We start from the raw sequence: 15,168 nt of genomic DNA, 5'->3' as shown, positions 1-15,168 counted from the left end.
ATCGCCACTTCATCGCAGGGCCAACACAGATAGACAAACAACATCCACACTCACAATATACATCTTATGCAAATGTAAAAATAGCTTGTTTTGAAAAATGAGTTGGAATTTCACATGAAAAAGGTCACAATTTCTCAAGAAAAACATCGAACTTTGGCAGCATTATTATAAAAGTCATAATTTTATTTTATTTGACTAGAAAAACTGAAAATTTGTGAAATATTATGATAAAAATTGGAATTTTACTCAATAACAATCGCAGTTTTACAAAAAAATTTACATTTTGGCAGTTTTATGAAAAGAGTCACAATTTTATGAGAAAACTTTAAAATTGTGGCAATGTTATAATGATTTTTTCTTGGTAAAATGAGAACAAAAGTCATAATTTTACTCAATAAATGTCACTATTTCATAAGAACAACAACAAAAATTTCAATATTGTGATACGAGTCAGAATTGTATATGAAAAATGTCAACATTTTGCATTAAAAAGTTATGATTTTACTTAAAAAAGTAATCATTTTACGAGAAAATATTGCAATATTACAGTAACAGAAAGAATATGAGATATTGGTCCCAATTTTATTAAAAAAAAGTCGACACGTGAGAAAAAGCCTCCTTTTTAAATTATATATTATTTTTTGTAATTGGTTTTTAATCTTCATTATTTACTTACATTTATTACAGTATGTCTTTGTATACATATTTGTTTTTATAAATTTTGGCCAAAGGGGGTTCATTTCAATTCCTTACACACACTTGTTGTTTCATATGTTGTCAAGAGGGGGAGCACTTTTGAAACCGACACACAGTAAATTTGAAAAATCCCTCCTTTTTGGGACCACCCTAATTTTGATAGATTTCACTACCAGGGGTTAAAATGAGACATTCTCTATTACATGCAATGGTTTTCCATATTGGAACCATGATTTATGTCCTAACTTGTTCACACCTCCTCATATGGAAGCTACTTTTCCTTGTTGATGTCTCAAGAAATACAGAAATACAAGAATACACACACACACACACACACACACTTAAACACACACACACACGTAAAGACTGTATCACAATATAAATGTTTTATATCAGTCGATACCAAAAATGATTTATATTTTTCATGACCAATCCAAAATAAGGACCGTGAGAAAAATACACTAAATGTAAACATTTTTCATTTCAAATGAAACCTTCGCCGGATTATAATTCCCTCGGGAAAGGAAATGTCGACACAACCAATGAACACTTAACAACAAGCTCTTAAAAATGAAGGAATACATAAGGCCCCTTGTCTTGCTGAAATAAGCAGGGGCGTCCATGAAAAAGACGGTGCTTGGATGGCAACATATGTTGTTCCAAAACCTGTATGTACCTTTCAGCTTTAATGGTGCCTTCACAGATGTGTAAGTTACCCATGCCTTGGGCACTAATACACCCCCATACCATCCCAGATGCTGGCTTTTCAACTTTGCATCCATATGGTTCGCTTCTCCTTTGGTCCGGATGACACAATGTCGAATATTTCCAAAAACTATTTGAAATGTGGACTTGTCAGACCGGGCTTCACGGTGGAAGAGGGGTAAGTGCGCCTGCCTCACAATACGAAGGTCCTGAGTAGTCTGGGGTTCAATCCCGGGCTCGGGATCTTTCTGTGTGGAGATGAAGAACAGTGAAGTCGGCCCTTCGATGAAAGGTGACATAGCCCCTCGATGAAAAATAGTGGAGATGGCCTTTAGATGAAGGGTGAATATGTCCCCTCGATGAAGAATAGTGAAGATGGCCCCTATAGGAACGGTGAAGATGGCCCCGAGATGAAGAATAGTGAAGATGGCCCCTGGATGAAGGGTGAAGATGCCCCCTTGAAGAAGAATAGTGAAGATGGCCCCTAGATGAAGAACTGTGAAGATAGCCCCTAGATGAAAGGTGAATATGCCCCCTTGAAGAAGAATAGTGAAGATGAAAATGGCCCCTTGATGAAGAATAGTGAAGATGGCCCCTTGATGAAGAACTGTGACGATGGCCCCTAGATGAAGAACTGTGAAGAGGGCCCCTAGATGCAGATGGCCCCTAGATGAAGAAAAGTGAAGAGGGACCCTAGATGAAGATGGCCCCTTGATGAAGAATAGTGAAAATGGCCCCTCGATGAAGAACAGTGAAGATGGCCCCAAGATGAAGATGGCCCCTTGATGAAGAATAGTGAAGATGGCCCCAAGATGCAGATGGCCTCTTGATGAAGAAAAGTGAAGATGGACCCTAGATGAAGATGGCCCCTGGATGCAGATGACCCCTAAATGAATAAAAGTGAAGATGGCCCCTAGATGAAGAATAGTTAAGATGGCCCCTCGATGAAGAACAGTGAAGATGGTCCCTAGATGAATATGGCCCCTTGATGAAGAATAGTGAAGATGGCCCCTTGATGAAGAACTGTGAAGAGGGCCCCTAGATGCAGATTGCCCCTAGATGAAGAAAAGTGAAGAGGGCCCCTAGATGAAGATGGCCCCTTGATGAAGAATAGTGAAAATGGCCCCTTGATGAAGAATAGTGAAGATGGCCCCAAGATGCAGATGGCCTCTTGATGAAGAAAAGTGAAGATGGACCCTAGATGAAGATGGCCCCTGGATGCAGATGACCCCTAAATGAATAAAAGTGAAGATGGCCCCTAGATGAAGAATAGTTAAGATGGCCCCTCGATGAAGAACAGTGAAGATGGTCCCTAGATGAATATGGCCCCTTGATGAAGAATAGTGAAGATGGCCCCTTGATGAAGAACTGTGACGATGGCCCCTATATGAAGAACTGTGAAGAGGGCCCCAAGATGCAGATTGCCCCTAGATGAAGAAAAGTGAAGAGGACCCCTAGATGAAGATGGCCCCTTGATGAAGAATAGTGAAAATGGCCCCTCGATGAAGAACAGTGAAGATGGCCCCAAGATGAAGATGGCCCCTTGATGAAGAATAGTGAAGATGGCCCCAAGATGAAGATGGCCCCTAGATGAAGATGGCCCCTTGATGAAGAATAGTGAAGATGGCCCCTCGATGAAGAACAGTGAAGATGGCCCCAAGATGAAGATGGACCCTAGATGAAGATGGCCCCTACATGAAGATGGCCCCTTGATAAAGAATAGTTAAGATGGCCCCTCGATGAAGAACTGTGAAGATGGCCCCTAGATGAAGATGGCCCCTTAATGAAGAATAGTGAAGATGGCCCCTTGATGAAGATGGCCCCTAGATGAAGAATAGTGAAGATGGCCCCTAGATGAAGGGTGAAGATGGCCCCTAAATGAAGATGACCCCTAAATGCAGATGGCCCCTCGATGAAGAACAGTGAAGATGGCCCCAATATGAAGGGTGAAGATGGCCCCTAGATGAAGAGTGAAGATGGCCCCTTGATAAAGAAAAGTGAAGATGGCCTCCAGATGAAGAACTGTGACGATGGCCCCTATAAGAAAGGTGAAGATGGCCCCTAGATGAAGAATAGTGAGGATGGCCCCTATAAGAACAGTGACGATGGCCCCTAGATGAAGGGTGAAGATGGTGGCCCCTTGATGAAGAACAGTGAAGATGGCCCCTAGATGAAGGGTGAAGATGGCCCCTAAATGAAGATGACCCCTAAATGCAGATGGCCCCTCGATGAAGAACAGTGAATATGGCCCCAATATGAAGGGTGAAGATGGCCCCTTGATGAAGAATAGTGAAGATGGCCCCTAGATGCAGATGGCCCCTTGATGAAGAATAGTGAAGATGGCCTCCAGATGAAGAACTGTGACGATGGCCCCTATAAGAAAGGTGAAGATGGCCCCTAGATGAAGAATAGTGAGGATGGCCCCTATAAGAACAGTGACAATGGCCCCTAGATGAAGGGTGAAGATGGTGGCCCCTTGATGAAGAACAGTGAAGATGGCCCCTAGATGAAGGGTGAAGATGGCCCCTAAATGAAGATGACCCCTAAATGCAGATGGCCCCTCGATGAAGAACAGTGAATATGGCCCCAATATGAATAGTGAAGATGGCCCCTTGATGAAGAATAGTGAAGATGGCCCCTAGATGAAGAGTCAAGATGGCCCCTAGATGAAGAGTCAAGATGGCCCCTTGATGAAGAATAGTGAAGATGGCCCCTAGATGAAGAGTCAAGATGGCCCCTTGATAAAGAAAAGTGAAGATGGCCTCCAGATGAAGAACTGTGACGATGGCCCCTATAAGAACGGTGAAGATGGCCCCTAGATGAAGAATAGTGAGGATGGCCCCTATAAGAACAGTGAAGATGGCCCCTAGATGAAGAATAGTGAGGATGGCCCCTATAAGAACGGTGAAGATGGCCCCTAGATGAAGAATAGTGAGGATGGCCCCTATAAGAACAGTGAAGATGGCCCTTAGATGAAGATGGACCCAAGATGAAGGGTGAAGATGGTGGTCCCTTGATGAAGAAAAGTGAAGATGGCCTCCAGGTGAAGAACTGTGACGATGGCCCCTATAAGAACGGTGAAGATGGCCCCTAGATGAATAATAGTGAGGATGGCCCCTATAAGAACAGTGAAGATGGCCCTTAGATGAAGATGGACCCAAGATGAAGGGTGAAGATAGCGGCCCCTTGATGAAGAACAGTGAAGATAGCTCCTAGATGCAGATGGCCCCTAGATGAAGATGGCCCCTAGATGAAGAATAGTGAAGATGGCCCCTAGATGAAGGGTGAAGATGGCCCCAATATGAATAATAGTGAAGATGGCCCCTAGATGCAGATGGCCCCTTGATGAAGAATAGTGAAGATGGCCCCTAGATGAAGAGTGAAGATGGCCCCTTGATAAAGAAAAGTGAAGATGGCCTCCAGATGAAGAACTGTGACGATGGCCCCTATAAGAATGGTGAAGATGGCCCCTAGATGAAGAATAGTGAGGATGGCCCCTAGATGAAGGGTGAAGATGGCCCCTAAATGAAGATGACCCCTAAATGCAGATGGCCCCTCGATGAAGAACAGTGAATATGGCCCCAATATGAAGGTGAAGATGGCCCCTTGATGAAGAATAGTGAAGATGGCCTCCAGATGAAGAACTGTGACAATGGCCCCTATAAGAACGGTGAAGATGGCCCCTAGATGAAAAATAGTGAGGATGGCCCCTATAAGAACAGTGAAGATGGCCCTTAGATGAAGATGGCCCCTAGATGAAGGGTGAAGATGGTGGCCCCTTGATGAAGAACAGTGAAGATGGCCCCTAGATGAAGTTGGTCCCTGCACTTTTGTGAACAGTGTGGTGGAAAAAGTCACTTCAAAGATGTTGTGTGAAAATGTCACGGGGTTGGGGATGGTGGGGGTTGGGGATACCGGTATGTCAAAGTCCTTGCCGCTAAGCATGATGGGAGAAAATCAGACGGCGATGTTGACACAATGATTGTTACAATTTGTGAAGTCGTATTCCGGAAGAGCCAGGAGGAAGGGGCGCCACCTCCCTCACGCCTCACCTGACACTACACGCGTGCTTCATGAATAGTTGATCCCACGGTCGTCAGGATGGAGGAAGAGCCCGAGCTACGTCAGCCTTTTGGGGCCCGGGGGTATCATTCTGCACCCCGCGTCTCCTTCACGCCCTCCGCGGCAAAGTCAGTGATGTCACTGTCACGCCACGCCCCTTATCCTGTTTGCGGCGTGACCATCCGAGGACGAGACAACTTTGACCTCGTTAGAAACTTCTTCAAACTCGCGCCGTGGGGGACCGAAAGACCCCCTTCCCCTCCCCGCCGGGAGCTGTCCTTCTCAATCAATGCTGTCCGCGCACGCGTGACATTTGCAACACGATGATAACATGTGTTCGCGCCGGGGGGGGCGGGGCCTCCTCCTGTTTTCCCGCTTTGGGGAAGTTTGTTTGGCGGGTCCTTAATCAGCCGACGCGTCCAAGTCGCGGTCCTCTCGCGGGGATAATTAGCGCGGAGGAGGACATTTGGACGCGTTGCCGTGGATACCAGACGAACGTTTTCTGACATTTGTTTCCCGCCGAGAGCGGCGCGCCTTTAATAGTAATCACTTCTACATTATATATGGAAGTTCGTCACAGCACTTAAAGCTTTCCGCCTGGTTTCCTCGTCCTGCGCGTCCCGGTCCTGCATGGTCGTCGTCCGCAGTGGAAATACACCATGTGCATCCGCATTAATGTTGCACGAGCTGTTTTGTCTCCGTGCTCGTTGTTTAGCGGGAAGTTCCAAAGTGGAGCTGCTGATTGAAACCCCGCTGAAATATTCATGGTACACTTTTGTCACATTTTGTCATTTGCAGCTAAGACAAACTGCAAATATGATTTTTTAAACCAGACTAAATCATTCAAAGCACGCTTATGTGGAATTCATGGATTTCCACGTCACCCCCAACCACTCATGCGACACGCTCTGCTGCTATAAAAAAAAAATACTAATTACTATATATATATATATATATATATATATATATATATATATATATATATATATATATATATATATATATATATACAGTATATATCAATCAATCAATCAATCAATGTTTACTTATATAGCCCTAAATCACTAGTGTCTCAAAGGGCTGCACAAACCACTACGACATCCTCGGTAGGCCCACATAAGGGCAAGGAAAACTCACACCCAGTGGGACGTCGGTGACAATGATGACTATGAGAACCTTGGAGAGGAGGAAAGCAATGGATGTCGAGCGGGTCTAACATGATACTGTGAAAGTTCAATCCATAATGGATCCAACACAGTCGCGAGAGTCCAGTCCAAAGCGGATCCAACACAGCAGCGAGAGTACCGTTCACAGCGGAGCCAGCAGGAAACCATCCCAAGCTGAGGCGGATCTGCAGCGCAGAGATGTCCCCCAGCCGATACACAGGCAAGCAGTACATGGCCACCGGATCGGACCGGACCCCCTCCACAAGGGAGAGTGGGACATAGGAGAAAAAGAAAAGAAACGGCAGATCAACTGGTCCAAAAAGGGAGTATATATATATATATATATATATATATATATATATATATATATAGTATATATAGTAGAGATGCGCGGTTTGCGGTCTCAACCGCGGAGTCCGCGGTTTATCCGCGGGTCGGGCGGGTGACATGACGAAAAAAAAAAGATTTTAATTAGATTCGGGCGGGTGACGGTTGAATCATTTGGAAATATTTGATATACATGGTTCAGGAATCGGTATCCTTTACCATTCAAAGAGCCATTTAAGACCCGTATCACTAAGCGTAGACGACAATAGGAGACGCAAATATTCTTTAGAATGACTGCCGGCAGTCCCCAGATTAATAAGTATAAGGGCGTGCTATGAAGCCATTGGCTATGTCGCCTTCAACAGCAAGTATGATCTGCTAGCCAGTCCAGCAACATGTTGTGCACACGACTGCAAGGCATACCGGGTGACACAGAGTACACTAATGGTTGAGATATAAACAATTTTAACACTCTTAGTACTATGCGCCACGCTGTGAAGCCACACCAAACAAGAATGACAAACACATTTCGGGAGAACATCCTCCCAGTAACACAACATAAACACAACACAACAAATACCCAGAATCCTTTGCATCCATGATGATTCCTGGCTATTTTATACACCCCGCTAGCAGCAAACCCCCCCCCCCCCCCCCCCCACACCCCCTCCGCCCCATGCGTCGGTAAGGTGGGCGGGGTTGGGGGCGCGGGGGTGTAATATATATTCAGGAAGTGTCACGGATGCAATGATTCTGGGTATTTGTTGTGTTGCGTTTATGTTGTGTTACTGGGAGGATGTTCTCCCGAAATGTGTTTGTCATTCTTGTTTGGTGTGGCTTCAGAGCGTGGCGCATATTACTGAAAGTGTTAAAATTGTTTATATCACAACCATCAGTGTACTCTGTGTCACCCAGTATGCCTTTCAATCTTGTAGTATGATTGCGGAAGCTGCATACAACATGTTGCTGGACTAACAATCGGTTTGTACATGTTGTTGAAGGTGACAAAGGCAAAGGCTTCACAGCATGCCCTTAGTCTTGTCATCAGGGTGAACACCATTGGATATTTGCAAGAGCGGCTCCTGTTGTTTTCTTTACTCTGTGAAACGGGTTTAAATAGCTCTTTGAGTGGTAAAGGTGGCGGACCTCTGATGAATTTCAACGGGCGGGTGGTGGGCGGTTGCGGTTCTGATAAAATGTTTGTTCGGGTGGACGGCGGGTGGATGACGACTTTGGTGATGCGGTTGCGGATGACATAATTGCCTATCCGCGCATCTCTAATATATATACATATACATATATATGGCTTCACGGTGGCAGAGGGGTTAGTGCAGGTGTGTCAAACTCATTTTAGATGGGGGTCCAGATGGAGAAAATTCTACTCCCAAGTGGGCCGGACTGGCAAAATTACGGCACGATAATTTAAAAACAAAGAAAACTTCAGATTTCACCACAAAATTAGGCACAATAATGTGTTGATTCCACAACTGTATATATTGGTATCAGTTGATATCGGAATCGGTAATTAAGAGTTGGACAATATCGGAATATCGGATATCGGCAAAAAAGCCATTATCGGACATCTCAAGTCAGTATACTTTCTGAATAAATGATGTGATAATGTTCATCAGTCCCCTCATTGGTGTTTATTTTCAATCTATCAAGATAATAAAATATCAACATCAAATTACAGGTTGTTATTTATGTAATTTGCTAATTCTCCTCGACTGCTGCATTGACATTATGTGTTTTTTGAGCATTATGTGCTGGCCGGCACGCAAATAGCATGGCGTGAAGGCGGGCGCGACGATATGCTTTAGAGAACGTTAAAAGCTGGCACGTGCACACATAGGGCCCTCTGGGTGCTTGAGCCCCTGCCCTTTTTTGTCTCGTCTTAAAAAGTGCCCTCTGCCTGTGTGTGTGGGGTTTTTTTTTTCTTTAAACAACATTAATAAATGACTGTTAGGGACGTAAAAAAACAAAACAAAAACTCCACGTTTTCTTGTAATACCGGGTTGTTTGAGCCTGCGCTTCCGCCAGAAAGAGAGAGAGAGAGAGGGTGAGTGTGTGAGTGAGAGAGAGAGAGAGAGGAGAGAGAGCCAACTGCGGCCTGAGGAGATGTGACAGTGGAGCAACTTGAAGCTGTGAGTTATGGTCTAGTCGCCGTCCACTTATTCAATATCTAATATGGGTAATATTTCAGAAAAACGCTGTATTATTCTATTATTCAATGTGTCAGCTTCTGTTTTTGCCGGACATCGGAGCACAGCGCATCAATTGAGCACGGCACATCAATTGAGCACAGAGCAGAGCGGATCGTGCGGGACAGGAAGTAGTGTACAAAATACAAAATAAAACACCGGGTTAATTTTCAAAATAAAATGCACTGTGTTTACGGCGGATCACATTTCTCTCACAGTAGAGGTTTAGATATAAAGTTGTATTGCGTTTCAGTTGTTTAGTCTGAGCATTAAGTGAGAAAGACCATAAGTTACAACTTGATGGTTTTTTCAACAAGTTAAGGGAAGAAGGACAGATTTTCACATTGAAGTTTTTTCCATTTGGGTATTTATTTATTTATTTATTTATTTCGAAGTTAATGTTGCACTATTCAATGTTAAATATTAAAGTGCTTATCTTTAACAATAAATAGCCTAATGATAAACCAGTGTTTTTTTTGCTTTTCATGTCTTCCAAGCCTAAGATAATGTGATTGAACTCATTATGACAATAATTTGTTGACACAAAAGAAATGGCAATCACTTTTACCTACAAAGGACACACAGCTAAGTAGTTAGCTTCCTATTAGCAAATTTAATTTTACATTAATTTCCATATTGTGTAAAAGACAAAAAAAAAATGTCCTGCCCTTTTCTGAGTTTGAGCCCCTGCCCCTCTATAATCATGTGCACGTCCCTGGTTAAAAGCATTGACATCACGACACGCCCATTAAATAGTTATGCGGGTGAAAACCGGAGAATGTTAGCCTGGGAAAGGCACTGAAATCCGGACAACCTCCCAGAAAAATGTCGGGGGTCGGCATGTATGCAGCTGAGGCAAATCAGAGTGATCAAAGAGCGGCTCTGGAGCCGCGGGTTGCTGGCCCCTGATCTACAAAGATACACAGAATTGCTATTGTTACATCTAATGAACACATTCAGAATAGCCGTTTATTTAATTCAAACATTTCGGCTCATTTTTATATTTAGCAAACTCGTCCCGCGGGCCGGATAAAACCTGTTCGCGGGCCGTATGATTGACACCCCTGGGTTAGTGCGTCTGCCTCACAATACGAAGGTCCTGAGTAGTCCTCGGGATCTTTCTGTGTGGAGTTTGCATGTTCTCCCCGTGAATGTGTGGGTTTCCTCCAGGTACTCCGGCTTCCTCCCACTTCCAAAGACATGCACCTGGGGATAGGTTGATTGGCAACACTAAAATTGGCCCTAGTGTGTGAATGTGAGTGTGAATGTTGTCTGTCTTTCTGTGTTGGCCCTGCGATGAGGTGGCGACTTGTCCAGGGTGTACACTGGTGAGATAGGCTGAGATAGGCAGCAGCGCCCCCAAAGGGAATAAGCGGTAGAAAATGTATATATATATATATATATATATATATATATAATGTATATATATATATATATATATATATATATATATACAATGTGTATATATATATATGCGTGTGTGTATGTATATTTATATAGGTGTTTGTGTGTGTGTATATATATATATATATACGTATATATTCATATAAATGTGTGTGTATATATATGTGTATATGTACAGTATATATACATATGTCTATATGTACAGTATATATAAATATGTGTTTATATGTATATATATATATATTTATATATATATATATATTTATATATATATATATATATATGTATATATATATATATATATATATATATATGTGTGTGTATATATATATATGTGTGTGTGTATAAATTTAAGTGTGTGTGTATAAATATATATATATATATACATATACATATATATATACATATACATATATATATATATGTGTGTGTGTACAAATATATATGGGTGTGTATATATACATATATATATATATATATATATATATATATATATATATACATGTGTGCGTGTATCTATATGTGTGTGTATATAAAAATGTGTGTGTTTACATATGTATATGTGAACAAGAGTGTGCGTGTGTGTGTGTGTGTGTGTGTGTGTGTGTGTGTGTGTGTGTGTATACAGTTATGGTTTACATACACTTGTAAAGAACATAATGTCATGGCTGTCTTGAGTTTCCAATAATTTCTACAACTCTTATTTTTTTGTGATAGAGTGATTGGAGCACGTACTTGTTGGTCATAAAAACATTCATGAAGTTTGGTTCTTTTATGAATTTATTATGGGTCTACTGAAAATGTGAGCAAAACTGCTGGGTCAAAAATATACATACAGCCATGTTAATATTTGGTTACATGTCCCTTGGCAAGATTCACCTCAATAAGGCGCTTTTAGTAGCCATCCACAAGCTTCTGGTTGAATTTTTGACCACTCCTCTTGGCAAAATTGGTGCAGTTCAGCTAAATGTGTTGGTTTTCTGACATGGACTTGTTTCTTCAGCATTGTCCACACGTTTAAGTCAGGACTTTGGGAAGGCCATTCTAAAACCTTAATTCCAGCCTGATTTCGCCATTCCTTTACCACTTTTGACGTGTGTTTGGGGTCATTGTCCTGTTGGAACACCCAACTGCGCCCAAGACTCAACCTCCGGGGTGATGATTTTAGGTTGTCCTGAAGAATTTGGAGGTAATCCCCCTTTTTCATTGTTCCATTTACTCTTTTTAAAGCACCAGTCCCATTGGCAGAAAAACAGGCCCACAGCATAATATTATTACCAACATGCTTGACCGTAGGATGGGTTTTCCTGGGATTAAAGGACTCACTCTTTCTCCAACATATTGTTGGGTATTGTAGCCAAACAGCAACATTTTTGTGTACTTTTGACCCAGGAGATTTGTTCACATTTTCAGTAGATCCATAATAAATGCATAAAAGAAGCACACTTCATGAATGTTTTTTTTGACCAACAAGTAGGTGCTCCAATCACTCTATCACAAAAAAATAGGAGCTGTAGGAATGATTGTAAACTCAAGACCGCCATGACATTATGTTGTTTACAAGTGTATGTAAACTTTTGACCATGTGTATATATATTTTTCAAACCCCGTTTCTATATGAGTTGGGAAATTGTGTTAAATGTAAATATAAACGGAATACAATGATTTGCAAGTCATTTTCAACCCATATTCAATTGAATGCACTACAAATACAAGATAATTGATGTTTGAACTCATAAACTTTATTTTTTTTGCAAATAATAATAAACTTAGAATTTCATGGCTGCAACATGTGCCAAAGTAGTTGGGAAAGGGCATGTTCACCACTGTGTTACATCACATTTTCTTTTAACAACACTCAATAAACATTTGGGAACTGAGGAAACTAATTGTTGAAGCTTTGAAAGTGGAATTCGTTCCCATTCTTGTTTTATGTAGAGCTTCAGTCCTTCAACATTCCGGGGTCTCCGCTGTCGTCTTTTACGCTTCATAATGCGCCACACATTTTCCATGGGAGACAGGTCTGGACTGCAGACGGGCCAGGAAAGTATCTGCACTCTTTTACTATGAAGCCACGCTGTTGTAACATGTGGCTTGGCATTGTTTTGCTGAAATAAGCAGGGGCGTCCATGATAACGTTGCTTGGATGACAACATTTGTTTCTCCAAAACCTGTATGGACCATTCAGCATTAATGGTGCCTTCACAGATGTGTAAGTTACCCATGCTTTGGGCACTAATACACCCCCATACCATCACAGATGCTGGCTTTTCAACTTTGCGCCTATAACAATCCGGATGGTTATTTTCCTCTTTGTTCCGGAGGACACCACGTCCAAAGTTTCCATATATAATTTGAAATGTGGACTCGTCTGACCACAGAATACCGCTTTGCATCAGTCCATCTTAGATGAGCTCAGGCCAAGCGAAGCTGGCGGCGTTCCTGGGTGTTGTTGATAAATGGCTTTCGCTTTGCAGAGTGTTGAAGTGAAGTGAATTATATTTATATAGCGCTTTTCTCAAGTGACTCAAAGCGCTTTACATAGTGACACCCAATATCTAAGTTACATTTAAACCAGTGTGTGTGGCACTGGGAGTAGGTGGGTAAAGTGTCTTGCCCAAGGACACAACGGCAGTGACTAGGATGGCACAAGCGGGAATCGAACCTGCAACCCTCAAGTTGCTGGCACGGCCACTCTACCAACCGAGCTATGCCATAGTAGAGTTTTAACGTGCACTTACAGATGTAACGACCAACTGTAGTTACTGACAGTGGTTTTATGAAGTGTTCCTGAGCCCATGTGGTGTTATCCTTTACACACTGATGTCTGTTTTTGATGCAGTACAGCCTGAAGGATCAAAGGTCCGTAATATCATCGCTTACGTGCAGTGATTTCTCCGGATTCTCTGAACCTTTTGATGATTTTACGGACCGTAGATGGTAAAATCCCTAAATTCCTTGCAAAAGCTTGTTGAGAAATGTTGTTCTAAAACTGTTCGACAATTTGCTTACAAATTGGTGACCCTCGCCCCATCATTGATTGTGAATTATTATTACTTAGCATTTCCTGGAAGCTTCTTTTATACCAATCATGGCACCCAACTGTTCCCAATTAGCCTGCACACCTGTGGGATGTTCCAAATAAGTGTTTGATGAGCATTCCTCAACTTTATCAGTATTTATTGCTACGTTTCCCAACTTCTTTGTCACGTGTTGCTGGCATCCAATTCTAAAGTTAATGATTATTTGCCACAACAAAAAAAACGTTTATCAGTTTGAACATCAAATATGTTGTCTTTGTAGCATATTCAACTGGATATGGGTTGAAAATGATTTGCAAATCATTGTATTCCGTTTATATTTATATTTATATATATCACCATGGCAATTTACACTAAGGGCATCACTATGATACTTAAAAAAAAAAAAGATTCCTCTCTAAGTAGTCACATTTGAATTGATACAGTACCAATCCCAGGTACCTGCGAGTCTTCACCAGTACTTAACAGTACCAATTTTCTGCACTGTGAAAATACTGTACATGGTAAATAATTTCATAATAAAATATAACCTTTAAGTAACATTTAACAGTGTGCTGACAATGGGAAATGTGCTGTCTTGCAGTTAATAACTTTCCTTTTCTTGCACTTCTGAGTCTCATTTGCAAGTATGCATGTATATAAGTATTACATCTTCTATAAAAGTGTTTGTACCGTCAGTATTGTACTTTTTACACAACAGCAGTTTGATTGTAACGCGCATCTGAGTTACAGTTTTGACTAGCACATTTGAAGGTGTTACGACGTGGATTCGAACCCTCTTTCCTCCTGCATCTGTTTGTCATAGTTCCTCCTCTGGCTGCTCGCTCGGACACGCCCCCGCCCACGCTGAGCGCAGCACACCCACGCAGCGACAAGCCAATCTGCTCACCTGGAATTGATGAGGGAAGGCTGGATAAAGGTGTAGTGGACCCAAGGATCAACGCGGGAACTTAGTTACCTCTTTGTGTACCAGTCTTCCCCCTTCGAGATCATCTTTTGTTCCCCCCTGTGCTTTTGGACTGCCTTCCTCGATTCCCGACCCTCGCTTGAACACGGATCTAGTCTCTTCTCTCCTGCCCTGGATGTTGATCTGCCTGCCTCTCGGACACTTCAGTTAATCTGCGCACATATTAACACACTTATGCACTTGGGTTTGACACACTCCATTTCCTTGGGTTATCTTATTAGTTTAGTATTGTTTGTTATTATTATCATATATAGTGACTATATATATAAATAATAAATTATTGAACATTACTGCTACCTGGTGTCAATCTGCCGTCATCTCCTCTCAGTAAACATAACAGAAGGTGTTGAAATCGCCATGTAAAATTGCTAATGCTAATCGGTAGCATGTATATTTTAAATCCAATGAGCACTACTTTTACGCTTTTTATCAGGCATGATTGCTTTGTTGCCATGGAAAATGACAACATTATCTAGAGGTGGTTTGCGACAAATACGCCTGTTTGCCCACCAAATGTTTGAGCCGGTGTGTTTGAGTCCGTAACCGAACATGACAGCAAAGGTATCAACCGAATTTTTCAAGCGAGCTGTGAAGGAAAC

Source organism: Nerophis ophidion, linkage group LG29 (assembly GCF_033978795.1).
Source record: "Nerophis ophidion isolate RoL-2023_Sa linkage group LG29, RoL_Noph_v1.0, whole genome shotgun sequence".
In the NCBI taxonomy this organism is placed as follows: Eukaryota; Metazoa; Chordata; class Actinopteri; order Syngnathiformes; family Syngnathidae; genus Nerophis; species Nerophis ophidion.
Note: the sequence above shows the minus strand (reverse complement) of the source record.